This window comes from Dasypus novemcinctus, chromosome 1 (genome assembly GCF_030445035.2).
Source record: "Dasypus novemcinctus isolate mDasNov1 chromosome 1, mDasNov1.1.hap2, whole genome shotgun sequence".
NCBI classification, from domain to species: domain Eukaryota; kingdom Metazoa; phylum Chordata; class Mammalia; order Cingulata; family Dasypodidae; genus Dasypus; species Dasypus novemcinctus.
This window is the reverse complement of record NC_080673.1, coordinates 8,612,675-8,640,517: the sequence shown is the minus strand read 5'-3', so window position 1 is coordinate 8,640,517 and position 27,843 is coordinate 8,612,675. Positions and strand designations below refer to the sequence as shown.

General features: G+C 38.8%; 1 long non-coding RNA gene across 1 annotated transcript; it reads right to left on the bottom strand.

Moving 5' to 3' along the window:
* Nucleotides 1-19,452: 19,452 nt before the first annotated feature.
* Nucleotides 19,453-24,375, bottom strand: LOC131280031 (uncharacterized). Its single transcript, XR_009187602.2, has 2 exons — nt 22,690-24,375; nt 19,453-20,746 (listed from the first exon to the last, which is right to left on the bottom strand). It is a non-coding gene; the product is annotated as an uncharacterized lncRNA (long non-coding RNA).
* Nucleotides 24,376-27,843: the final 3,468 nt, after the last annotated feature.

Genomic DNA, 27,843 nt, shown 5'->3' with positions numbered 1-27,843 from the left:
AAGGCACAGTTATTAAACAAGCCAGGAGACAACACCCTCTGAGCTGAGGGATCCTGCGGGATGTGGCGTACGCTCTGAACCAATCCTTCTAAAGCCAGAGTGTACGAGTCAAGTAGTGACAGTGAGAATGTCTCCCTTCACTATTGCCCCCTATAATACATTATGTCCTTTTCTACAACTCTGTTCTTCCCTAGTTCCTAAGGGAAATGGGCTTCTATGGGTCGGACACAAGAATTGTACCTTTGTTCTAGACGTGGAGATTGCCATCTGGCCCCGAGCACCGAGGACTACACTTAGCACTCTACACCGGTGTTCATAGCAGCCTTATTCACAATAGTCAAAAGTTTGGAACAACCCAAATGTCCAACTGCTGAACAGATAAAGCAATTGTGATGTACACACATGATGGAATATTATGCAACGGTAATACATGAAGTCATGAAACATGACAACATGGATGAACCTGAAGGACATTATGTTGAGTGAAGAAAACCAGACACAAAGGGACAAATACTGTCTAATTACACTATTATGAATGAAATATATTATGTGTAATATAAATGTATTATGTGAAATACGAATATGGGTAGAAGCGCATATATAAGACTGTTTTCCTTTGAAGCTTAACAAATGTCAGTTAATATTATACAGTGTTAATATCAGACAAAAAAAACATTATACTAAGTTAAGGAGACCAGACACAGAGTACTACATATTTTATGATTCCATTTATATGAAATGTAAATATAAAACAATTTATAAAGATGAAACGAGATTAGTGGTTATGTAGATCTGAAGAAGGAATGCTAAGTGGTGGGAAGTTTTTCTTTTTTGAGTAATGAAATTGTTCTAAAATTTTTGAGATGGCGAATGTGCAACACTGTGATTATACTAAAAGCCATTGATTATACACTTTGGATAGAACAGCTAGAAACACCAGCAATGTACATTGGGGGAAGCATAAGACACTGAGGGGTGAGGAATTTTTGTTTGTTAATCTGGTTTTTGTTTATTATTATCATTGAAATAGTGTAAATGCTCTAATAATGATTGAAGGATGAATGCACAACTATGTGATTATACCAAATAGCACTGATTGTAGACTTTGGATGAATTGTATGTTTTATTAATATGTATCAGTAAAATTGATTTGTTTAAAGAAAAGAAAGAAGGGTATTAACGCACTGTGTGGGACTATTTATCTTGAATAATCAAGGGGAAATTAAGCTGCTCTTCCACAGTCAGGACAGGGAAGACCATACATGGTGTCCAACGCAGCCTTGTGGATGCTCCCAGTAGTAACATTTAATGGGAAAATATAACAACCCATGTGGCAGGACCACCCCTAGCACAATCCATTCAGGAAAGATATTTGTTTCACCAAAGTCAGTGAAGAATTCCTCAATGAATTTATAATCAGTCTTGGGATTATAACATTTTTGGCACTCTTGCATATTCAGGAAACATGATTTTATATTAAGATGCACTAAAAATTATTGGGCAAGTGTATTTGAATTATAGTAGATGGGAAATGTAGAAAATTAGGATGAACTATTCTGGAAGATGTAGAATTAGTTATTTGAATACTTACTAGCTTTGTATTAATCTATATTATTAATAGAAAGAAATATTAAAATATATCTCCTTATATTCTGTTGTTTAAGCTGATACACTGGATAATAGAGGAGTATAAAGAAAGTAAACTTATTTAATTATATTTTTATTATTCATAAGGATTTTCCACCTGAAAAGGCTGCAAACCTCCACAAATGTCTTTGAGGTAGTTTGCCAGTGATTATTATTTTATATTTATAATTCTGCCTGAAAGGATAGCCAAAATAATTTATTATATATGATATGTTTTTAAAAGAATCAACTGTTTGCATTTGAAAATTGCTTTGAAGAAGATTTAGGTATGCTTCATTGAAACCCTATACAAATCTGAACATTTCAACATGTAGAATAGGATTTACTGAATGATCAGGCACAATTATTAAATAAGTGAATAGCAGACAAATTAAAATGATCAATTTCTGTTCGCAAATTTTTCAATAATACCACTCATAGACCTTATAGGAGATAAAATAAAAAGACAGGGGGGTAAAATTTAAAATAATCCACTGCTCATAAAAAATCTCTTTGAATGCTCATATTTTATATCTAAAGAGCATATAGATCTCACATTGTACTTCACAATGAATTTTAAACTTATTTAATATAAAATATTTTAAATATCTTGTTATAGAGTAAAATAACTTCCTCAGGAATTGACGTCATGTTTATTCTATAACTTTTGTGTTCTCTTGATAACATAGCTAACTACCACTTTAGGACTTTGAGGAAATTCGGTCATTGTGGCAAAGGTATAACATATGTTTGTTCTTGATATAAAAGATTTTAAGACCAAGAAATGAAAATCTTCAAAGCATGGTGTCCTACTGAACTCAGTGCTTCAGATTTAGGCATTGAACTTGAATTTGGATAAGTATTAACACTGATAACACATTTATTATTAAAAGAAGTTGCCCTAGTATGTAGTGTGGTAAAATCTATATTCATTTTAATGATACTGATTGCAATTTATGTTGCTGGGCAGATCAAAAATACTCAAGAATTGCTGGGAATTAAAATTATCTACTGAAATGAAGCAGACAGTCGTTCCATGGAATCACCTCTGAAACTACATTTGAGTAATACCTTGATTATTCCAGTTCCCCAAATGTGCTTCACTCAATATTCTTACCTCAAGGTCTGGATACCTGCTTCTTCCGTAACTTTATCTCCTTCTTCCTTTTCTTAATAAAATTCTACTCAAGTTCAAGTTTCCTTAAAGAGACACTTCCTCAGAGAGCCCATTTCTGACCCTCTCTGTATGTACCCTCCCTCATCTATATCCTACACCACCCTGGAGTCTTTCATTTTTTCCTGCCTAATAGTAAATACCATGGGGCAATAACCATGCTTTATTGTTGTGTCTTCATTATCCAAGACATCACCTGTTATTTGATAGCTATTAAATAAATATTTTAAGTAAATGAAGGAGCATCGTAACAATTCAATAAAAATAAAAGTAAAAATTTATATAATTATGCATTGAACACCATGTTATTTCTTTCTAGTTACAATCTTGGAATGAAATGGGTGCAGTGAAACAGAAAACCAAGAAGTTATTCCGTACTTTACTGTTATCACATAAAATAATAAAAGTTTTTATGCTGTCCATAGCAGTTACAGGAATGTTTCAAAAATATATTCAAATAAAGCTGAATCCTTAAGAGCAAGTAATTATGTAGATTAGCTTTCAATTTGCAAGCTATGCTCATTTTGGATCACTGCTCAAAATGAGACAACCTAGTCTCTGATTTCTTTTTCTCTGATATTTCGTGATAAGGCACTATTTTAAGTGGAACTGTAGTTATGCCTACAGCATTGTTTCTTGCTGGCCTACTGACAGTTGTCTTCATTGTTCCTGATTCTTGCCTTAAAGAAAGTGAAGCTTTAATGCTAGAATGCGAACTTTATTCATTCCAAAAATATGTACTGAATGCCTTCTCCGTGCTAGGTAATTTTCAAGGAGCTTTTCTTGTTATTTTACTTCAATTGTGGCTCATACGTAATGCTGATGCAAACGTTTTGTAGTGTGAATAAAAAGTTGATGTTAAGGCTCACAGAAAGAGAAGACTAGGTGCCATGACTATTGAAAGCTAAACAGCTATGTCTTTGTCTGTAGCGTAACTCTGTTAACGTCAAACTATGCATGCTGCCCTTCTTAAATCTACATCATCTGATGGTATTTTCCAAAATATTAGAATCAATACAGAAAGTTGTGCTTGTTGCAATCACTACTTTCAGTTGCTTATTATCAATGGCTATTATACGCAGAAGAGATAAAGCCATAGTTCCCCCCCACCCAGTTATTGTCCTACAATGAGAAACAATGAACTGCACATGTTTAAAGTGTCCAATTTGATAATTTTGACATATGATGATGCCTGTGAAACCATCATTCTAATCAAGATAGTGAATATATCCATCAAGCCCAAAAGTTTCTCATATCTGTTGTAATCTCTATCTCTGGCTTCTTGTCTGTGTCCTATCAAGAAAAACCATTGATCTGTTTTCTGTCATTATAGATTAGTTAGAATTTTATTAACTGGAACTACATAGTGTATTCTCATTCATGTCTAGGTACTTTCACTCATCAAGATATTTTGAGATTAATACATGTTGTTCTATGTATTAATAAGCCATTCTTTTTTATTGCTGAGTTGTATTATATTATACATTTTACCACTGTTTGTCCATTTATTTGTTGGTGGGCATTTGCAATGCATTTAGTTTGAGCTACTAAAAATACAGTCATACACTGGAGATACTTGAAGGTTCTGTTCCAGACCATCAAATATCACAGACAAGCAAATATCACAATAAAGTGAGTCACGCCAATTTTTTTAGGTTCCCATTGTATATAAAAGTTATGCTTGGACCATACTCTAGTTTATTAAGTGTGAAAAAAATTATGTCCATAAAACAATCTGATTACCTTAATAAAAAATATTATATTGCTAAAATATGATAATCATCATCTAAGCCTTCAGTAAGTCATCATCTTTTGCTGGTGGAGGGTCTTGCTTTGATGTTGATGGTTACTGACTGATCAGAATAGTGGTTGCTGAAGGTTGCAATGACTGTGGCAATTTCTTAAAATAAGACAACAAAGAAGCTTGCCACATTGATTGACTCTTCCATTCATGAAAGATTTCTCAGTATTCTGTGATGCTTTTTGATAGCATTTTAACCACAGTAGAACTTCTTTCAAAATTGGAGGAAATCTTCTCAAACCATGCTGCTGCTTTATCAACTAAGTTTATGGAATATTCTAAAACCTCTGTTGTAATTTCAATAATGTTCTCATTATCTTCACCAAGAGTAGATTCCATCTCAAGAAACTGTTGTCTTTGCTCATCCATAAGAAGCACCTCTTCATCCATTAAATATTGCCATGAGTATGCAGTAATGTGACCTTCAGGCTCCACTTCTAATTCTAGTTTTCTTCCAATTTCACCATTTCTCCTGAGACAATCTCCACTGAAGTCTTGAACTCCCTGAAAGTCATCTATGAGATTGGAATGAACTTCTTCCAAACTCTTGTAAATGTTGATATATTAACCTCCTTCCATTATGTTCTTAATGGCATCTAGAATGGTGAACCCTTTCTAGAAAGTTTTCAACTTACTTTGCTCAGATATACCAGAGGAATCACTATCTATGGCAACTAGAGGTTTAGGAAATTTATGTCTTAAATAAAAAGATTTGAAAGTTGATATTACTTCTTGATCCATGGGCTGCAGAAGGGATGTTGAGTTAGCAGGCAAGAAAACATTACTATCATTGTACATCTCCATAAGAGCACTTGGATGACCAGGTTCTTTGTAAGTGAGTAGTAATATTTTGAAATGAATCTTTTTTATTCTAAACAATAGATTTTAACAGTGGACTTGAAATATTTAGTAAACCATGTTCTAAACAGATGTGAAGTCATCCAGGATTTACTGTTCAATTATTATTGAATTTCAAGATTTCTTTACATGTTCTCAATACATTGATTTATCAGAATATATATTTTGCAAATGTTTTCTGCCAGTATTTGCATTTTCATTCAAAAGCATCTCTGAAAGAGTAGAAATTTAAAATTTTGATCAAGTCCTATTTATCTTTGTGTGTGTGTGTCATGCTTTAGGTATTATATTTAAGAAATTTTAGTGTAATACAATGCTACAAAACTTTTTTCTCATATTATCTTTCAGACATTTTAGGTTTTACATTTAGGTCTATGATCCATTTTAATTAATTTTGTGTGGTATGAGGCATGGATCAAAGTTTACTTTTTCATATGGTTATCCAATTATTCTAGCACCATTTGTTGAAAAGTCTATCCTTTCTCAATGATTTGCCTTTATACTTTTGCCAAAAATCAGTTGTGTATACATGTTACAGTCTACTTCTGGATTCTTCATTCTGTTTCCCTGGCCACCTAGCTTACCTTTACACTAATATCACACTCTCCTGTTTATTTCAGCTTTACAATAAATCTTGAATTCAAGTAGTGTTGACATTTGGACATTATTTTCTTTCTTCTTCTTTTTTCCACATTGTTTTCACTCTTTCTGCGTTCTGCATTTCCATGTGAATTATAGAAGTAGCTTCCTATTTTTTTTGCCATTAAAAAACCTGATGATATTTTTACTGGGGTTGTATTGAATTTATAAATCAATTTGGTGGTAGTTCACATCTTTTTTTAAAAAGACTTATTTATTTCTCCCCCTTCTTTCCATTGTCTGCTCTCCGTGTCCTTTCACTGTGTATTCTTCTGTATCTGCCTGTATTCTTATTAGGTGGCTCTGGGAACCAATCCTGGGACCTTCCAGCGTGGGAAAGAGGCCATCAGTCTCTTGTGCCACCTCAGCTCCCTTGTCTGTTGCTTCTCTTATTGTCTATCCTCTGTGTCTCTTTTTGTTGTGTCATCATGCTGAGTCAGCTCTCCACATGGGCCACTCCTGTGTGGGTCAGCACTCTGCGTGGGCAGTACTCCTTCATGGGGCAGCACTCCTTGCATGGGGCAGCATTCCTGCATGGGGCAGCACTCCTTGTATGAGGCAGCACTCCTTGTATGGGGCAGCACTCCACATGGGCCAGTTCACCACACAGGTCAGCTTGCCTTCACCAGGAGGCCCTGGGTATTGAAGTCTGGACTTCCTACATGGTAGATGGGAGCTCAATTGCTTGAGCCACATCTGCTTCCCGGTAATTCACATCTTAAGAAATATATTGAGTTTCCCAATTCAGTGTTTATTTTTATCCAAACAGAAAATCTATGTCTTTTATTCAGGGTGTTTAGACAATTTACATGTAACATGAATAGGTTTACATCTATCATCCCAATATTTTTTTCTCTTTGTTCCATCTGTGTTTTGTTCCCCTATTTACTTTTTCTTGCTTTCTTTTGGATTGATCATGTTATTATACCATTTCATACTCTTCATTGGTATCTTAATAATTATTTTGTTGTTTAAATATTTTAATGGTTGCTTTGTTATTTTATTTGTTGCTTTGGGACTTACAGAAAAAATCTTTAACTTTTCATAGTCTATATTAAAGAGGTGGTATAGCAGTTTGATATAGTTATGAATTCCAAAAACAGATATTGGATTATGTTTGTAAACTGGTCTGTTTCTGGGCATGATTAAATTATGATTAGGGCTTTGATTGGGCCATGTCAGTAGGGTATTGAGTCCCTACCCATTGGTGGGTGGGGACTCACAGATAAAAGACATGGCAAATGACAGAGTTGGAGATTTTGATGTTGGCGTTTTGATTTGGACTTTGATGCTGGAGTCTTGAGTTGGAGCACCAGGAAGTAGGCACGCAGAAGAAAGAGAATCAAGCCCCAGGAAAAGAGGAACCCTGAGCCAGGAGAAGAACACAAAGGAATAGAGATGACTCCTTAGACATGGCAGAAACCCTGGGGAGAGAGAGAGAGCCATTCACCTGATAATCTACATCTGACCTGGTGGAGAAAACAGAGGACCTGAGCCCAGAGAGAAGCAAGACCTGGGAAGAGAGGAACCCAGGAAGCCTGAACCTTGGCAGACATCAGCAGCCATCTTGCTCCAACGTGTGGAAATAGACTTTGTTGAGAGAAGTAACTTATGCTTTATGGCCTGGTATCTGTAAGCTCCTATCCCAAATAAACACCCTTTATAAAAGCCAGCAGCCTTCTGGTATTTTACATTAGTCACCCCTTTGGCTGACTAATACAGGTGGTATACCAATTCTTGCATAGTATAAGAACCTTAAAATAGTATTCTTCTCTTCTTTCTTTGTTTTTATGCTATTGTTTTAATATATTCTTGCATATGTTATAAACCCCATAATAGGTCAAATATCTTTTTATCTTTTAATTAGTTTTAAATAATAGGAAAATATATTATACAATTACCCTTTTTTTACCTACAATATTCAATCAGCTGTTAATTCTCTACCTAGGGTATTTTCCATTTCAGGAAGTGTAATTCTCATCACTATAATTTGTATTTGTGTTTTTTAAATATCTTCCATGCCTTTACTTTTAAAGCATATGAAATAAATTTATAATATCTGTCTAATGTTCTCTTTGGCTGTTCCTAAAATTCATATCAGCTTTGAATTGGTTTTGATTGATCCATTTTTCCCTTAATTATTGGTCCTATATTCTGGTTTCTAAATAGTCTTGGCAAACTTTAATTAGATGCCAGACACTGTGAATTTTACCTTGACAGTTGCTGAATATTTTTCTATTTCAATAATTATTCTTCAGCTTTGTTCTAGGATATAGTTAAGTTATTTGGAAAGGGTTTAATTTTTCAGGCATTGTTATTAATTATTAATAAAAACATAGGCTGTACTAGGCTAAAAGCATTATCTTGTATATATATATATGCTAAAAACTATAAACTATTCATTCAAAATAATGAAAGCTTATTGTACACTAAATATTAAAATAAAGGTCCATGCAAAATTATATTTAATTTGAATTTTTAAGAATAAGTAAATGAAAGTGAAGTATATAGGAGAAAATTCTAGTAAATGTGGACACATCCTTTGCTTGATTTTCATTTGCAGACAAATCAACAGATTCTTAACTTGTTAAGGACTAATTGTTAGTGTTACTTTATGTCTTTCACTTCATTTTTGAGTGGTACATTGATCTTTTTTCTTCAAATTGCATTCTTAAATTTATCATGCTAGCCTTACAGTTTTAATCATCTTTGCTTAATGATTTATGTACTTACCTACTCCTTCATTTGATATGTTCCTATTTACAATTCATTTATCATTACATTGCCATTTGTCATTATAATGCCTAACATCCTGTTAAGTACATATAATATTAAATTCCTCTTTATATGTATTGCCTCATCTGTTTCATTTGTCTGATATCTCCTGACTCACTCCTTTAATTTCATTTTATTTTCATTAATTAATTCATTCAACAAATATTCATTAGGAGCATATGATGTACTACACTGTACCAGGGGAAACATCACTGGGGAAAAATACACCTGTAAACAAATATCTCCTTCTCTATAGTGCTTACATTCAAGAGAAGTGATTTTACCTGCTTCACATTGTATGGGATTACTCTAAGCATTGTGTTGGTATTAGATTGACATGGTGCAAAGTTGAAAGTGGAGGTATGAGTACAACCACGGCAATATTCCAGGTAAGAGCTGAAGATGTCTTAGCACTAAAGAGGGTGTTTGTAGTGAGACAGCAGTGAAGATATTGAAAAGGGTTGTAGAGCAGTTGTTTTGTGTATGTAGGTGGTGTGTGTGGGTGGGGACAGATTATTCAAAGTTCAGTTTTGAAGATATTGAGTTTGAGATGTCTTTTAAACATCCAAGTGGATAGGTAAAGTGGAAAGTTGAATATATGTCTGTAGCTTTAAGGAAAGTTACTGGCTGGAGATACCAGTTTGGGAATCATTAGCATTTAAACAGTATTTGAAGTCATCATATCATCAAGGGAGTGATGTGGATGAAAAATAGAAGCAATCCAATCACTGAAACCTGGGGCTTTCCAAGGATGAGGGAAACAGACTTGGAAGTAGCAAAATATTCAGCAACTGTCAAGGTAACTTCCAATATCACTTTTCTAATGTTTGCTCATTTGATACAGCTGCTAACAATTCCTAACTTCCTCTTCTTAATTTACTATTTCTACTTTCTTATTCCATTAATTATCATTTTTTTTCTCTTTTCTTGGATTATAGACCATTTCCTTCAATCTACTTAAAAACAAGACTCCATTTCTTTCTTTCTCGAAGATTCTCCACTATGTCCACATTTCCATCGGGCCCAACAAAATGAGACTTTCAGAAAAGTTTCCTGGTTCCTTTCTGCTCTCCTCCACAAACCTCTCCTAGATGATATGACAACTTTGGAAACATTTCTTCTCCCAGAAATTTCACTGCTTCTCCAAACTTACATGCTTTGCTAGGTGTATGGTATATAATACAGCATCATAGACATTATTTCCTTCTGTTACAGAAGCCTCTGTTCCACAATGGCATTACAAATTCCCATACCGCCTTTCTTTATCTACTAGAGTAATTTTTATTTATTAAAACATTTGTCCCTGGCAACATATAATGAGTGCTGTGCTCATACTCCTTTGCTTCCTTCCTCCCATCTTGAAGTTTCTGTTCTAGATCAGTTCTTCATTTTGTTAAGGGTCTTTTCTCAGGGACTTTCCTAAGATAAGGCACATGAATATTCTCTGATATTCTCTATGGTCTCGAATGTTTCTTTCTGTCATCTTGAGGGGGCATAGGATTCTCTGCTTAAATCTAATAATCTAATAGGTAAATCTCTGTCCTTAGATGCTATTTCACTGTTGTGTTGCACAGGAGTATCCCACGTACTCGGTTGTTTTCTCTTTGTAAGAAACTTCCACTTGCACTCTGTGCTTACGCTATTTTTCTCTCTGTCCTTACCATTTAGAAGGTTTACAGGGTATGCCAAATGTGTGCCTTTTCTCATCAATGTAGCACAGAACTCAGTGAACTCTTTCAGTCTGGAAATGCAGGTATTTTTTTCATCAAAGACAAATTATCTTCTATTCTTTAATTACTGCCCTTCTTCCATCTGTCCCACTTTATCTTGGTGGAATACCTACCACTGTCATTATGGGTTTCCTGGATCTAGCCTTCAATCTTTCTTGTCCTTCAGGATTTTCATCACCTTGTATTTTTCCTTTTGATTGGTAACTGCACTAATCTTTCAGGGTCCTGATTTTGATCTCAAATATCCTGTTTAATCATTGAGGATTGAATCACATCTCCTGCAAAGGTATGCTAAGGTCCCTTGTCTGGTCCTGCTGGTGGGAACTCATTTGTAAACAGAACCTTTGAACATATTCTTAGTTAAGGTGTGCTGAAACTGAGTGAGGGTGATATTTAACCCAGTATGGCTTAAGTCCTTATAAGCAAAGCAAAGTGAATGCAGAAAGAAGCCACAGAGTAACCTTAAGATGGGAGTCAATGGAATGCAGAAGAGAAAGGAGACTTCTGCCATGGGCATTGCCATGAGATGGAAACACCAAGGAACCTCGAAGATTACAACCAGGCAGGAGATACTGGGGAAATGAGTCTTCTACCTCTGAAACCATGAGCCGATGAATTTCTGTTGCTAAGCCAACCTTCGTATTGTATTTGCTTTAGCAGCCAGGAAACTAAAACAACTGCTCGTGTGGGAACAATATTCTGCGTGTATGTGCGTATGTACTGCTACTGACTTTTAAGCTTTTTTAATTCCAATTACCTGTGAATATGTTATTTTCCTTGGCAAAAGAGAACTATGTCTCTGTGATTAAATTAACTATCTTGAATGGGAAGATTATCATGCACTATTCTCATGGATATGATATAACCACAAGGTTCTGTATGCAGGAGGAGAGAAGATGGTGTGATGTAAGAAGTCAAACAGACAAATCTGAAAACACTACATTGCTGGCTTTGAAGATGGAGGAAGAGGTTACAAGACATAGAATGTGTGAAGCCTCTAGTATCTAGAAAGGCAAGGAAACAAATTCTGCCCTCGAGCCTGCAGAAGCAATGCACCTGCTGAAACCTTGATTTTTAGCCCAATAAGACCTATTTCAGAACTGGAAGATAAAAACAAAAATGAACAATAAAAGCCCCACTAAGTTTGTGGAAATTTGTTAACAGCAGCAATAGGAATCTAGGACAGAATCTCCCAGACAGGTGTTTTTTGTTTTTTTCCTTTTAAAGGGCATTGGGGCTCAGGTGTAGATTTGAATTTGTATTAAGGGTCAGCAGTCATATGGACAATAGACGGTGATAGAGAAGTAGACAAGATATGGAAACCAGTCTATGGTGGGACAATTGTAGGAAGTTTCCCTGCATCTGGCCTGTGTACATATTCAGCCTCAAGCCAATAAAGTAACCAAGTCTGTGGGTACCACTATTTATTGTTCTTTTGATTGTAAGAGAAACTCAGCATGGTAACATGGGGTCAATACTCATCTTCTCTTTAGGGTTTCAGAATCTCTGGTTTAGGAACTCTTCCAAGAATCTGTCAATTACCAGGCTTTGCTACTTCTTCATGTATTTGCCCAACAACTCTCAGGAGAAGACTCACATGAATTTTCTCTTAGGACTGAAAAGATATTCCAGACTTCACTTCATTTAGGTATGCATCAATTTTAGCAGCACAGGAGAAACAAAGGACTTGGAATTGGCACTGGAGGAGTAGTATTTATTTTAGGTAGTAAATCAGATTCTGATATCAGTATAATGAAAAGACTATCATTAAAACTGTGAAATACTGGGTTATAAAAAGAAAGTCCAATAATTGAACCTGCTAGAAATTCAGAGATCAACAAAATTCTTAAGAGAATCTAAGTGACACATCAAATCACTGGGAAATGCTAGGGGGAAAAAAAAAGAAAATTGGACTCACATTGACACTTCATACCATCATAACAAAATATTCAAATGTAAAAAACAATGGGCCTATCAAAGTGGTAGTAGAAATCTTTGAAGGATTATACAAAATGTTAAATAGAGAGGAACTTTACAACTTTATAGTATTGAAAGGACATTAGAGAAAATTGTAATAAATTTGACTCCATTTAAATGCCATCTAAAAAACAGGTAGGGAATGTAGTTAAGATAGTCCAAGTCTAAAAAATAAAGAGCTTGTTCAAATCACCAAGAGAAAAGACCAATAGCCCAACTGAAAAATGGGCAATGGATATGAAAAGACAGTTCACACTGTTAAGAACTGCAATTGGACCTTACAATATGAAAGACAGCTAAACTGATTTACAGTAAAACAAATTAACATTAAATTAGAATGAATATCACTTTCACCTATTAGATTATCAAAGATTTTTTTAAAAGTTTGGTAACAATGGTTTGGCCAGTGAATGTTGCATAGTCATTCTCATGCATTTCGGATTGGTGTCTAATTATGATACTAAGAGAGAGGAAGCTAGGATTTATTCATCTTTGCATTTCCAACATTTGACCATCTCTATCATATACAGCATATATCACCATATCATCTATATCACATATCTATTTATGTTTAACAAATGAATAAACAGTTACAATTATGTTGCTGAGACTATCAGTATACTTTATTTACTAAGGTAGGAACTATTCTAATACATTTCAGAGAAAATTAATAAAAGGATTGAAACTAGAGCAACATCTATAAACTCTTAATCAAAAATTCAATTATTTATAAATAGCTATTTTGAAGCGTTCTTGATAATGAAGACTACTGTGGCTATCCTGGTTTTGAAAAATATCAGATCACCTCAATGCAAATTTTTTTTGTCTTCTTTATTATTTTGACTTGAGATTTTGTATACTTCAGTGGAGAGATTTTCTTTTACTAGCAATGTTTTTCAAAACTGTCTATAGTAGTCACAGCCATTAGCAAGGTATATCAATTAGCAAGCTTGAATAGCATACTATTTACAAATTTATTGACAACACTTATTAGTCATTTCTTGAAAAAATCTCCTTTCATGATCATCATTAATGATTACTAGTATATCATATCTGAAATTCACAAGTATTTAAAAATTCTGTCTTGATATGCCTGAATAACAAAACTATATTAATATGCATTAACATGTATAATAACTAAGTCTTGTTGCAACACTTTTAAAAATGACGGTATGTAAAATAACTAAGTAAAATCTTTTTTTTTTTTTGAGATGTTTTATTTTTCTCTCCCCTTCCTCCACCCCCTTTCTCCTCCCCCTCCCCCTAGTTGTCTGCTGTGTCCATTTCCTGTGTGTATTCTTCTGTGTCCACTTGCATTCTTGTCACCAGCACTGGGAATCTGTGTCTCTTTTCGTTGCGTCATCTTGCTGTGTCAGCTCTCCGTGTGTGCGGTGCCATTCTTGGGCAGGCTGCACTTTTTTTGCGCTGGGTGGCTCTGCTTATGGGGTGCACTCCTTGCGTGTGGGGCTCCCCTATGCCCTGGGTTTGAACCCTGGACCTCCCATGTGGTAGGTGGACACTCTATCCATTGAGCCAAGTCTGCTTCCAGTAAAATCTTAAACTCTTAGAATGACACATACATATATTTCATGAAAGTTAAATAACTTCAAAAGAATATATATATATATATATATATATCACTGAAAATTATTGGGATACTCTTGGGCATTCATATGTAATTAAAAATCAGTTCAAAGAATAACAGATTACTCTGTTTCTTTCTTACTTTTAATTCATTGAAAGTAAAAATAACTATAGTGACATGAGATATTTATTGTAAGGTAGATATGCTCATAGTTACAACCTACAGAGAGTGAGAGAATATATCATAAATATTTGTGTTATATTAAGATGTTTCCAAATATAATAATAATAGCAAATGAATGAGAAAGTCTCTTGTCTTAACACATATCCTCAAGAGGATATATGTGTTAAACACATTAAAAGCAAAGCACTTCTGTCATTGATATGCTTACCATTTTCTCCTAAATGACCTTGAAGCTTAATGAAATTCACATGAAAGATTTTACTATGAGTGTATAAAGAAGGCAGTTAAAAAGGTTCAGATAGCTTTATAAAATTGAATTCATTTTGTTAAAAAAACAACAAAACAAAACCCAAAACTCTGTTCTCATCTATTGAGAAAGTAAACTGCTCTCACTCAAAGCAGTTTGTCAGGAACTTTCATGGTCTTTGTTGTTGCATTGCTAGATTGACAAGCGGTGCAGTGGTCTTTGAGGACTGATTTCTAAGGATGTTAAGAGCAAGAACTTCATTCTTTTAAAAAACCTTCTTAAATACAAACTTCAAAACAAAGTCAACCATTGATCCAACCCTTTAAAAATGAAGGTCTCAGTGTCTGACAATGGGAAACATTACAAAGAAGAAAATGTACACTAATCTAGTTTATTGTTTTCATTCGACAAAAATAGAGCTAGAGATTGTAGAACAATGATCATTGTGTGTGCTCCGTTCAGTTGTAAATCTACATATACTCGCTGCTGGTTAAGAAAAAAGGACACTTTAGAGTGCCATATGCTAACACCTGGAAAGAAATAATTTAGGCTTAACCCTCTATTAAATTTATTAATATCTCAAACTATTAGTTTCCAGAACATTTACGGCCTTCTCGGTTTGTGATTTCCCTAAATAACACAACAGCATGACTTCTTTGGGTTAGTAAAAGCTTCGGGAACCAAAGCATCCACAAAATAGGTTGTCACTGACTTGCAGCCTGAGGTCTGTACTAGTGTATCTCCCCCTGGGGACACTCCTCTGTGACACTTTCTAGTCCTGATTCCTATCAAGAAATAAGTCCATTTCCTATCTAACAAAAGTGATCATATTTACAATAAAAAGAGCCATCAATATAGACCAGATTTTTTTTTTTTTTTAATCCTCTCCTGAAAACACTGAAAATCCAAACAAAGAGAATTGTGAACTTATACTACTCTGGTATTATTTATTGCATGAGGCTTTGTGATATTAGAGGCGTTTGTTATGCTTCACAATGTATAGTGAAGAAAATGCATAGAGCAATGTTGGCAGGGGTTATATTGGAGCTTGAGGCAAAGGAACAATCAGTAATACAGATACTGTCATTAATTCAAATGTGGATATTTTTATCATGCTTTGTGTATTAATTTCAATTTTTTCCTGAATTTTTAAAAAAGATTTATGTTATTTATTTCTCCCCATCCCCTTGTTGTTTTTCACTTGCTGTGTCTTTGTCTTCCCTGCTTCTTTAGGAGGCACCAGGAGCTGAGTCTGGGACATCCGATGTAGGAGGAAGGTGCCTCAACCACTGCGCCACCTCTGTTCCCTGCTTTTTTGTTGTTGTCTTTCATTATATTTTTCCTCCCTGCATCTCTTGTTGGGTCATCTTGTTGTGTCATCTTGTCAAATCAGCTCGCTGTGCCTGCCCATCACAACAGTTTGTGGTCTACTTCAGGAGGCATCGGGAATCTCTGCTCCCTGCTTTGTTGTATCTCTCATTATGTTTTTTCTTCTTATGTCTCTTGTTGTGTCAGCTTGCCATGCCTACCTGTCGGGTCAGCTCACTGTCTTCTTTGGGAGGGTCTGGGAGTCAAACTAGCAACTTCCCACGTTGTAGATGGAATCCCAGTCACCTGAGCCACATCCGCTTCCCTTAAATTTTAATTTTTAATAAACATTGCATTAAAAGAACATTTAACTTGATTAATGTAGTTTTGCTTGTCAGAAAACAACAGTTCACTGGCCTCACGCCTCACCCTAGTATTGGCCCTAAATAGTTATTTCAGTGTTTATTTTCTTTATGAAATATGAAACAAAATTTCCTTATCTGCTTGCTCTTCTTCACCCTAGATTTCTCCTTGTGTTTGGTTCCACTGTAAGATGGGGTAAATTGTACTTACTACAGTAACGAGTTGAAAACTCTCTGTTTAGATCTGAGTTACAGGAATCCATTTATAATATTCCAGTTCTGAGTTTGATTCCAATTCTCACCTCCAGTTCACAGCTAAATTTTTATCCTTAAAATTATTTTAGCAGAAATTAATATTAAAAGTAATATTTGAAAAGGTTATCCCAGAAGCTTTGAAAAATTTCACACTTTGAAACAATAATTTTCTGCTCCTGCCGTGGACTGTCGGATGGCATATTGAACCTTTGATAAACAAAGAAGAATATGCTGAGATTGGCTGTATATTTTATTAAATAAAAGAAAATATCAACATATATAAGATAGATAAAAAGTATATAAATAGCATTTTTTTATTGACTTTGTAATAATATTACATTAAAAATATATATATGAGGTCCCATTCAACCCCCCCCCCCACCTCTCCCCCCACCAGCAACACTCGTTCCCATCATCATGACACATCCATTGCGTTTGGTAAGTACATCTCTGGGCACCTCTGCACCTCATGGTCAATGGTCCACATCACGGCCCACACTCTACTCCATTCCATCCAGTGGGCCCTGTGAGGATTTACAATGTCCGGTGATTGCCCCTGAAGCACCATCCAGGGCATCTCCATGTCCCAAAGACGCCCCCACCTCTCATCTCTTCCTGCCTCTCCCCATACCCATCAGCCACCATGTCCACTTTTCCCAATCCAATGCCACCTCTTCTATGTGGATATTGGATTGGTTGTGTCCATTGCACCTCTATGTCAAGAGGAGGCTCAGAGTCCACATGGATGCTGGATGCAATCCTCCCATTTTCAGTTGTAATCACTCTAGGCTCCATGGTGTGGTGGTTGTCCTTCTTCAACTCCATCTTAGCTGAGTGTGGTTTAAGTCCAATAAATCAGATTGTAGGTGCTGGAGTCTGTTGAGGCTCAGGACCTGGCTATCACATTGTCAGTCCAGAGATTCAAATCCCCTAAATATATCTTAAACCCCAACACTAACTGCACCTCCAGCACATTAGCATGAAAGTCTTATGAAGAGAGATCCCATCTGAGTCGAGATTCATCACATATAAACACCATTTCCAAAGAGGGGCCATCTGACCTGGTAGTTAACCCCATCGGCCATCACCATAACTCCCTTGGGTCTCTTTAGCCCTCAAAGGAACCAATATCTGGGGATTGTATCTGCTTTATCTGTCTCTCAGACTCTGCTCAGTTGTGCATAAGGGCAATCCTTCTGACAGCCTCCAGACTCTTTTTTAGAGACTCGTAGCCATATAAACTCATTTCTCCTTTCCATTTCCCCCTTACATTAGGTCAAACAGCATTTTAAAGTCATGTTATTATATGTAGACAGGGATATTCTGCTGATCCACATTGAACCTTCCGTATAAGGTCATTTTCCAGTTGCATCATCAGTTGGTAGTTGATAGTGGTCCCTCGGTGCCAGGGAGGCTCATCCCCGGGTGTCATGTCCCACGCCGGGGGGAAGGAATTGCATTTACATGCTGAGTTTGGCTTCGAGACTGGCCACATTTGAGTAACATGAAGGCTAACAAGAGGAAATTCCCAGGCACAATGCTGCTCTAGGCCTTGTTCTTATTTTAGGCTTATCAGCTCACAAGCACAGTCATTAGTGTCAGGGGCTCACTGTTGAACCCTCACTCCCTCCCAGTCCCCGCAGCTGCACCTGGGAGACTGTTGCTGCTCCCCTAGGGACCACAACAGAGCACCACTGGCCAGGAACCCAGTACACCCCCTGCTGTGTTTTTTAATTGTTGCCACTATGAGTATATCCAAACATTACCATGCACCCTGGACATATGTTCTGTACAGCTCCCTGTCAGCCATATATCACCTGTCAATGGTATCCTATACCAGTATCCCTCCATTGCCATTGTTGAAACACTCTGTGATCCAGAGCTCCCCGAAATTTGAAGCCCAATATAATGTCAGGGTCCCTTACTAGGGAATGGCATATAGCGATGGGTTTAAAGGTTAGATAAAGAATACGTGTTGACTTGGAAAAAATTCTACTTCCTATCTTTTTCTTTTTTTTTTTTTTTTCCCCCTAATTATTGAGCTTCTCCTCACAGGAGCCTTAGACCACAGCAATTCATGTATGCAATATACAGCACTCCCACACACCCACCACAAAACCTTTTCCCTTCCACAGCGATACCCTTACACCCTATTCACATCATATTTACTTAACGTGATGTACAGCGTCTAAGACAATAGCTTTCTAACAAGGTGACATCTGTGCTTACATTGTGGTGCATACTTTAGGATACACATTTTTTTACATTCTTAGTTATCCTATGTTTTACATTATGGTTTACATTATCAGTCTGTCATCTCCTATATGTTATGGTGTAATATTACATGTTTTATATCCATCCTTGTGTACTCTCACGAAACTCCTCTCTTACCCCCCATTTACCTTGGTTCCACACATTTAATGTCCATTTTCCCTTCCACCTTGGTGTCCACAGTGACAGCCAACCTCCGTTTCCCAAGGAGCCACTTCCAGAGATAGATGGAATAGTGTTCAGGGCCTAACTTGCTCAGCTGCCCCAATGCCCTGGGAGCCACCCTTTCTCTCGAGGGATACAGTTCCCTCTATTTGATGGCATTAGTCCTCCCCAGGATGTTATAAATAGCATTTTGCTATATATAGTATTGCAAATGCATTTGAGGGACTCCATATTAAAAAATCCTGCAATTAATAACTTTGTGTGAACAATCATAAACTTATCTGTTTGTAAATTGTATTTGAGAAGTTTTTAGGTGACGTCAATGAAAAAAAATCCCACTCACGGAATTGTAAAATCAAGCATATTTCAAATGCTTAAAAAAAAAAGCTTTAGGTTTTTCACTCCTGTTTAATGCCTAGTTATTCACAACTTTTACATTCACACAAAATCAGATTTTAACATGCAGATGTCAGAGGACAAGTAGAAACTGAAGGCACAGAGTTCCTCTTTTTATTGAGAGAATATTTTCATAGACAATTTACATAACTTTGAAACTCTGCCTTTTGCAACTTAATCTCATTCTAAATGCCCATTCTTCTATCAACCTCCCTCAGAATTTCACATCTTTAAAGTCAATTTTCAAATTCTCTCTTTCATGGAACTTTCTGAAATCAGAAAGCACATATCAATTTTCCCTTCTTTGGAAATGTGGTAATATAGTACTTATCTAATAGCAAATTATTTTATATAATATCATAAATTTTATTTAAATTAGCCTTTTCTTCCTAAATTATATACACTTTATTACTAGTAGCATCAAATTTCCCCAGGACATTCCCAGCTCTCTATTGCACACACTATAATAAATTCATAGCTGAACATTTCCATAAATAGGAAAAAATTCAAAGCAGAAACAAAAACTACATCTCACAAAACTGACCAAGGATTTACTTATTTAGAATGTCAAAATGCTGTAACTTGCTCTTTTATGATTTTCCATTTCATTCTTATTCAATATTTTTAAGAAAATGAAATTTCCTCACTAAAAAGTTGCAAGGAAATAATACATTTTCCTCTTTTTTGAGAATATCATTAAGCTCTTTGAAAAATACCAGGAAAAAATAACATCAGGATCAGCCTGGATTACAGTAAGCAGTTTGCCTCTTCTACCCTATCTTGTCCCAATTGTCTAGCTTTCCACCATCGAGACTATGGCTCTCCTGGACTGCATCTAACTTTCTTTATACATACTCATTTAAGAGATATGTACATTTTGGTAATTCCTGGTGTGCCAGGCACTGTGCTAAATGCTGAAGATCCAAAGAAAATTACGTTCTCTGCCCTCATGGAGTTTACAGTCCGGTGCTGGAGAAAATCTATCAATCAAATATCTCAGATGCATGAAATTACACATTGTCCTGTGTGCTCTGCTGGAAAGGTACAGGGAGCTCCAAGGGCAAATGAAGGGGGCGCAGACTCATCAAGGGTACATTAGTTGTCCTTGCTTACTATTTTTTGTGATGCCTTAAGATAAGTAAGAGTTAACTAGGTGGAGGGTTGGAGGAGAAGGGTGTGCTTCAGGCAGGGGCACTAGCATTTTCAAGGGTCCTGAGAAGGCAGGCAGAAACTCAATGATACGGAACTTCAGACGTCCAGTTTGTGAGGCAGGTAGACAGAGAGGACGAGTCCAAGGAAGGTGAGGGCGAGCGGGTGAGGCTGGAGGATCTCAGCACTCTGAACACAACAGACCATATTCAGAGCTCACGGTCACAGGATTAAGTGCAGTCACACTGGAACATAGATTCAATTTGTCATTCATGTAGGAGAAGAAAAATGGACCTAGCCTCTCCGGCAAATTATGGTCTTTCTCAATGCTCAGAATTTAATATACTTTTAAATTTCATAACAGCTAATTCACGGTCCTGCTTTTGTCCCCTACTTGGGAAATAACTGAGGAGCTAGTCCAAAGGCTCCTTGATATCTTCCCCAAAGTCCGACGGTACTAACTAAAGATGTCACTGTAGGAAATAAGGCTGCGATTAGGGGAGGGTGGATACAGGGGGAAGAGGAACCTTCTTTCTCAACTTTGACAGATGAGGTGAGCATAGAAAATTTAAGCCAAGAGCATTAGATAGACAATCTTTACTTCACAATGTGTCAAAAATGAGCATTAAATAGTATAGGGATTTTTATACTAAAAGCAATTACAAATGCTGAAGAATTGATAAACTACAGATGAAATACTCTAAATACTAGGAATACATTTTTAAGTTGCTTTTTTTTTTTTTTAAAGATTTTTTATTTCTCTCCCCTTCCGCCCCACCCCAAGTTGTACGGGAAACTGTGTTTCTTTTTGTCATGTCATTTTGTTGGGTCAGCTCTCCGTGTGTGCGGCACCATTCCTGGGCAGGCTATATTTTCTTTCGTACTGGGCAGCTCCCTTACGGGGCACACTCCTTGTGCGTGGGGCTCCCCTACACGGGGGACACCCCTGCGTGGCAGGGCACTCCTTGTGCGCATCAGCACTGCGCATGGGCCAGCTGCACACGGGTCAAGGAGGCCCGGGGTTTGAACCGCGGACCTCCCATGTGGTAGGCTGACGCCCTAACCACTGGGCCAAGTCCGCTTCCCTTAAGTTGTTTTTTGTAGTCATTTTTTAAATGTGTAAATGGTTTCATATTAGCCCTAAGTACATAAAATTGAAATATGCTTGCCTCATGGGTTAAAACAATCTTTTTATGTTTGAGCTTCAATTTCTACATGTGTAACCTAGATGATCACATACTGTATTTGAGAGGTTAGATGTTTATAATATGTATGCATATACATATACATGCATAAACACAAATAAATAGATCTTTGATGACTGCAAATTCGAAGTAGAGATTTGGAGTAAAGCAAGGGTGTGACCTCCCAATGTGGATTTACACAATTTAAATAAATTTTGGGGTAGAAAATTTCACATCAATTAAAATTATGACTCACGTTTTCCACTATGAAAAAGTAGAAAAAGTGAATTTCTTAGAAGTGAGGATTATTGGTCTGATTTCATGTCTAGTTTGCTGTATTTCTCTCAGTGATGACACAATCAACAAAGCACATGGCAAATTTCCATAAATTCAGAAACATAATGAGAGTTTTAAGAACAAGTTTTCTGATGAGTACTGATGTACTGGGACAGAAATGAAGGAATTCTAATAACTTTCTATGTGTGTCCCACCTTCTTCTAAACAGGACAACACATTGGCTTTCTTTTGTTGTGCTCAGATCTTCCTTTTCTGTTTTTTTTTTTCCTCTCCCTTTTTCAAATTATTGAAAATATACTGAAGAATGTTTTAAGATAAATTTAAACAATTCAGTGCAGTCTTATTTTATATTCATTATATAAAGGCAGTGGATTTGGGTATTTCTCCAAGTAACGTCTTAAAACATTGTTATTCTTTAAGGTAAGTGTAATGTTTACTTCTGTGTAATGTTTCCCTCTGATGGAGTGACTTTTTGTTCTGGTTGTTGCTGGAGGTACAGGGAATTGAACCTGGGACCCTGTATATGTGAAGCAGGCACTCAGTCACTGAACTACACCTGTTCCTCAAATGGAGTGACTTTGATGCTTTTGTAATTTTAACTCCTACCCATATTTTGACTTTCTGTAAATCAGACTTACATACTTTGGACACAAACATAAACACAATCATTGAAACAGATAAAGCTATAGATAAATGATTGTCTTTACCATGATGGTTAATATCAGTTCCTGGTTTAAGCTTTACTCCATCTTCTATCTTGGATATGATGTTTGCAGTACCCAATGTCGGCACCATTCTCACCTCTAAAAAGTGTTTTCCTAGTAAGAGTGAATACAGGCAGTGAACAATATCAGTGAACACTAGTTTCTCTGGACACTGGTGAGCAGAAAAAAAGAAAACTGGATGCAGGCACTGTGGGGAGGTGTAGGTACAAATGGAACAGTTGCATTACCTGAACAAATTTTTGGAAAAGAATGCCATTTAAACTGTTTAGACTATGGAAAAAATATATATTCCCTCCCATGTGTTATCAAGTGACTACTTCTGGAGGAGAGAATTCTAGAGAAATAAATGCATGCGTCCCAAGTTCTGAGTTTAAAATTGCACGTTGTCCTCCCAGGTTTTTAAATGAAGAGCTTCCTTCCTCACTGGCACAGATGCCACCAGATGCTCACTTCCTGAGTGAGGGAAGATTTGGCTGTCCAGACAACGATTAGGATTCCCTTTGACTTCTGTGAACATGGCAAGGGTACACTAAACTGGTACAAGAGAACAATAACATACTGAGGGGATGATTTTTTTTTTTTTACCACCTCCATCTATTCCAAGGACCTCACCTGTTCCTTTGACCTCTGGGGGGCTCCCAGTGAAAATGTAAAATATGTGGGGTGCAGATGTGGGTCAGTGGTTGAGTACCTGCTTCCCACGTATAAGGTCCTGGATTCAATTCCCTGTACCTCTATCACAAACAAAGAAACAAACAACCCCAAAACGTAAAATATGTTAACATATCAGCCTTTTCAAAACCATTTGCACATTTGCCAGGAAATTCCTGGAGACCTAAAAACCTGAGGAATGAATATCTAATGGGTAAATTTCACAGAAATGGGAGGATATTCATGGAAGGAGAAAAAGGAGAAAAAAGAACAGTGTGTCTCTACTTTGAATCCTAGTAATAAATAGTTCAAGGCTCTTCTGGCTCCGGAAGATGAACTGAAGAGGAAAGGAAGCTGGTTTCTGAATCCCAGGGCTGGAATTTGCATCCCAGCCTCTGGGATGGTGGTGCTTAGCTTACAGGCTGTGTTTATTTCTCTAGATCTCTTCTAAAATGACTTTTTTTTCTTCCTTTCTGTGACTGAAATCAAGAACCTAAAAAAAAAAAAACCCAAAAAAGTCAAAACAAAACATTAAAAAAAAAAAAGAGGAAAAAACAGGGTTACTTCACGGGTAGCTGCGAGGGGTCTCCCTCGGAGAAGTTGTTTTCAAGTGGGGTCGGGAAGAAGCAAGCGGAGAACGGATTTCCTTGTTTCAGATTTGGGTTCTTTCCAGTTCTGCTCTTCTCAGGCTGTGAGTGGGGCGGGCACGGGCGGCCAGCTGTAAGGTCACGTCTCCTGCAGGTCTGGGAACAAAACAGACTGTTACCAAAAGACGGTGGCACCGGCGGGGTCATTCGCCCTTCGAGAGCTCCGTTTGGGGGACGAACGGGAACAGGCAAGACGCGGCACTCGGTCGTGCGGGCATTTTGGAGCCCAGCGTGGGCGCCCCGACCTGTGCCCGAGAGCCGCGGTGAGAAAACACCTGCCTCCTTTCCCTCGGGCTGAAGCCCGCCCGGGCCGCGGCGCTCAGCGCTGCGCGCGGGGACACTGCCCCGTCACCCGCAGCCCGGGGCGTGGAGAGGGTCCCGGCACGGCACCCCAACACCATTAAAAAAAATGCATCTTCCACGGCTGAACGGGGACGCCGCGCCTCGGAGCGTCCCCGAGGGCTCGAGGGTGACCGGGGGGCGGCGCCGAGCCGGGGGGCCGAGGCGTCCAGCCCGGCCTGGGGGCGCAGGAAGCCGCCCCGCGCGCCCCGGCCCCGGCCGGGTGGGGAGGGTGAGGCGCAGGCTCGCTCGGCTGCTCGCTCCTTCCCTGTCGGCGAGGGCGAGCTGCGCGCAGTCCCCGGCCCCGGGAGGGTCGGCCCCTCGTCTTCCCCGGTACCGGCCCCCGAGCCCCCGCGCGCGGCCCCGGCGCCTCCCCGCGGCCCCCGGCTTCCCCGCCTCGCCGGGCAGCCCGCGCCTTCTCCCCGCGGCCCCGCCCGGCTCGACCCCCGCCCGGGCAGCCTCGGCCCCGCAGCCGTGCGCAGCCCCGCCGCCGCCGGAGCCGCGGAGCCGGAGGGCGGCGGAGGAGGAGGAGAAGGAGGAGGAGGGCCGGACGGGGAGGGCGGCGCGGCGAGGAGGAGGAGGAGGGAGCGGCGAGGAGGAGATAAATAAATAAAGCGGCCACCTCCGCGCCAATAAGAGCGCCGGAGAGGGAAGGACGCGGCCAGAGAGAGCCGGGCGCCCGCGCGCTCGCCGCTGAGAGGCTGTCCGCGCGCGCGCCGCTGTGCGCGCGAGTGGGTATTCGCTGGGAGCCGAGCTGCAAAGTTCAAACTGAGCGTGCTGCTCCCGCAGGTGGCCCAGGCCGCGGCGGCCCAACTTCTCCAGGCCCAGGGGCCCGCGTGGCCCCGCGTCCTGGGCGCGGCGGCGGCCCCCGGCCCTGCGCGGTGCGCGGCGGCGGCGGCTGCGCTCGCCCCGGGAGGGAGCCCGCGGCCGGCACTGCGCTCCGCCGCCTGCACCAACTCCGCGCTCCGGCGACCGCCCAGGGCAAGGTACGTGGCACTGTCGAGCCTTCTGCCGCCGCACCTTCTGGGCTGTGTAGATTCTTCCCCTTCCAGGGAGGGTCGTCCTTGGTCAAACTTTGCCTCCGCGGCGCCCACGCCCACCCTCTCTGGCCGCGGGGGCCCAGTTGGCCGGTGGGCACCGAGCGGGGGGTGGATCCGCCGAGAGCGGCTGTTTCCCATTTGGATTTAAGGTCGCGTTCCGGAGTCCCTCGTAGGTCCTAACTTGCGGGGGTGCCCGGGAGGATGAGGCTCCCCGGGATGCGCGCAACGATTTTCCTCGGCCCTTCTGCAGGGAAGGACGTCCAAGTTTGCAGGAAAAGGCGCAGGAAGAGCAGGGGAAGTTTGCAGCCCCCTGGCTCCCGGGGAGGAGTAGCCCTTCCCTTGCGGTGGCCGCCGGGGTTGGGAAGCGGCCGCGGCGCGCGCGGCGGGGACAGCGGCCTGGCGGGCGGCGGGTGGCGCGGGGCGCGCGGTCCCGTCTTTGACTGGAAGCTGGAGGCAAAGTGGGACCGTGTGGTCCGCGAGCGCGATTCCGGAGCTGCCTGCGAGGACGCTGCGGGTAGAAGCCACGGGCTCCTCCATCGCTGTGTAGACCGTGTTTGGAAAGGCACGCTTTCCTTTTGTGAGGCTGATGTGCTTACCTGATGGGCATGCTTAAAAAATCCCTCTCAAACTTTCCTGCATCTGGTTTCCATTTCTAGGCTAAAGGCACGGCTGTAGGACCTCTCCGATTAATGTCCTCACAATCGGCACGGTGGGAGCAGTGTGCAAATCAGCCGTGAATAGCCCACTAGCTTCTTATTTTCAATATATCACCTTCGTGTGAAAACGGACCTCTGTGCCTTAGTATTTCAGTAGTGATTGCGGGTTCTTAATTAATTAAATTTTTTTTTTTTTTTGCCGTATAGTAAGGTCGCTTAAGTGAAACAATTTAAAAGTAAGTTTCCCAAGAACGTGCTAAAGCTTGAGCCTTTGAAGCCACCTGCTGAATTAGTTCATGCTACTTTGTAGAGGTTACCACTTGGTGCAGGAGACGGAGGCTTATCCAGCAGATGGAGCAGTGGGAAACGGTACTACAACCTGCATACCACTCACTTATCCCGATTTAATCACGATACACCAAAAGTGAGTAAGAAGCTCACTTCATGAAAGAAAGCAGATTTCCTGTCATTTGAAAGAGAAATGGTTCATGCAAACTGAAATAGGAATGGAGTATATTCGTAGAATCCTCAATTCTTTAAACTTATTTATTTCTTTCATAAAATAATTTTAAAAATAGTCCACTGTACAGAGTAAAGCACAATGTGATTTATTCATGCCTGAAACATCAACTGGTCAAAGGATTATACTATGGAAAACAATGCGCTTTGCTACAATAAAGGGCAAATAATTATCCTGTGGTTTAAAAGACTATATGAATATGTATTTAAAAGTCTGGGTAAACATACGTTTGTGTGCTTTATAGTCGCTTGAATGCAACTGTGCTTATGTTTTGCAAATGTAAAATAGGTAGATATATTTATTAAAATAATTTACTCCACTGAAGTCGAAATTGAAGGAGAAAATTTGATAAAACTTTTCAGTGATTCTGATAAATTGATGGTCTTTCTTCACAAAAATTGCAAAGATTTTGGAAAGAGACTCATTAATCTTACATTCAGATAGAAAAGCCAAAAATCTTCAATATCTACTCTTTTGTTTGTATACATTGATAATTAAGGTAGCAATAAGAACACGGATAGATAATCTGCTTTTGTTCATACATTTAAAAAACTTTCCAGGTAGCATTTGATAAAATAGCATTAAAGTTAACAGAAAAATGGGTTGCCCAATTTACAGAAAAAGCAGTAGAGGCTTAAGCAACTTCAGGGCTTGGTCCTTACATTGTTTCAGAAAAGAGCTGGTTCTTGAATCTCATCTCTTCACCTCCAGTCTCTTGCTCCTTTCATTGTACTTTGTTGCAGGTTTTGCTCTGGCATAGAATTGAGTTTAACTACTCTGAAAGAGCCTGAATTAGATGATATTTTAATATCATTTTTAGAAATTTAAAGGTTAAAACTATGCACCAACTATTCCAGAGTACTTAGAGACAGTAATGATGCCTTTGGAAAATGTACCAGTAATCATTTGAATTAAACTTGTTTTACATTGAGTATGCATTTTAATAAAAAAAATTATGTGATTACCTCCTAAATCATCAGTTTATGACTTTACTATTAAGTGTGCGCTTGGAAACTGCATTTCCTTTACATGCACTTAATATTAAGGAAGGATTGGGACCCTCAATATTGTAAAATTGTGTAATTACTTTTCTGAAGGAACTGATTTTATACTGTCAGTAACTACAGAGATTAAATGCTTATAGGTTTTCCTAAATTTATCCAGTTCATGCTTTTTCACACTTTTAGAAGTAAAAGGATCGCGTCTAAGATGTTGAAAGTTTTATGCCATGTTTAAATATTTAAGAATGTGAAAAACATACCTACTAATTGATTATCCCTCTT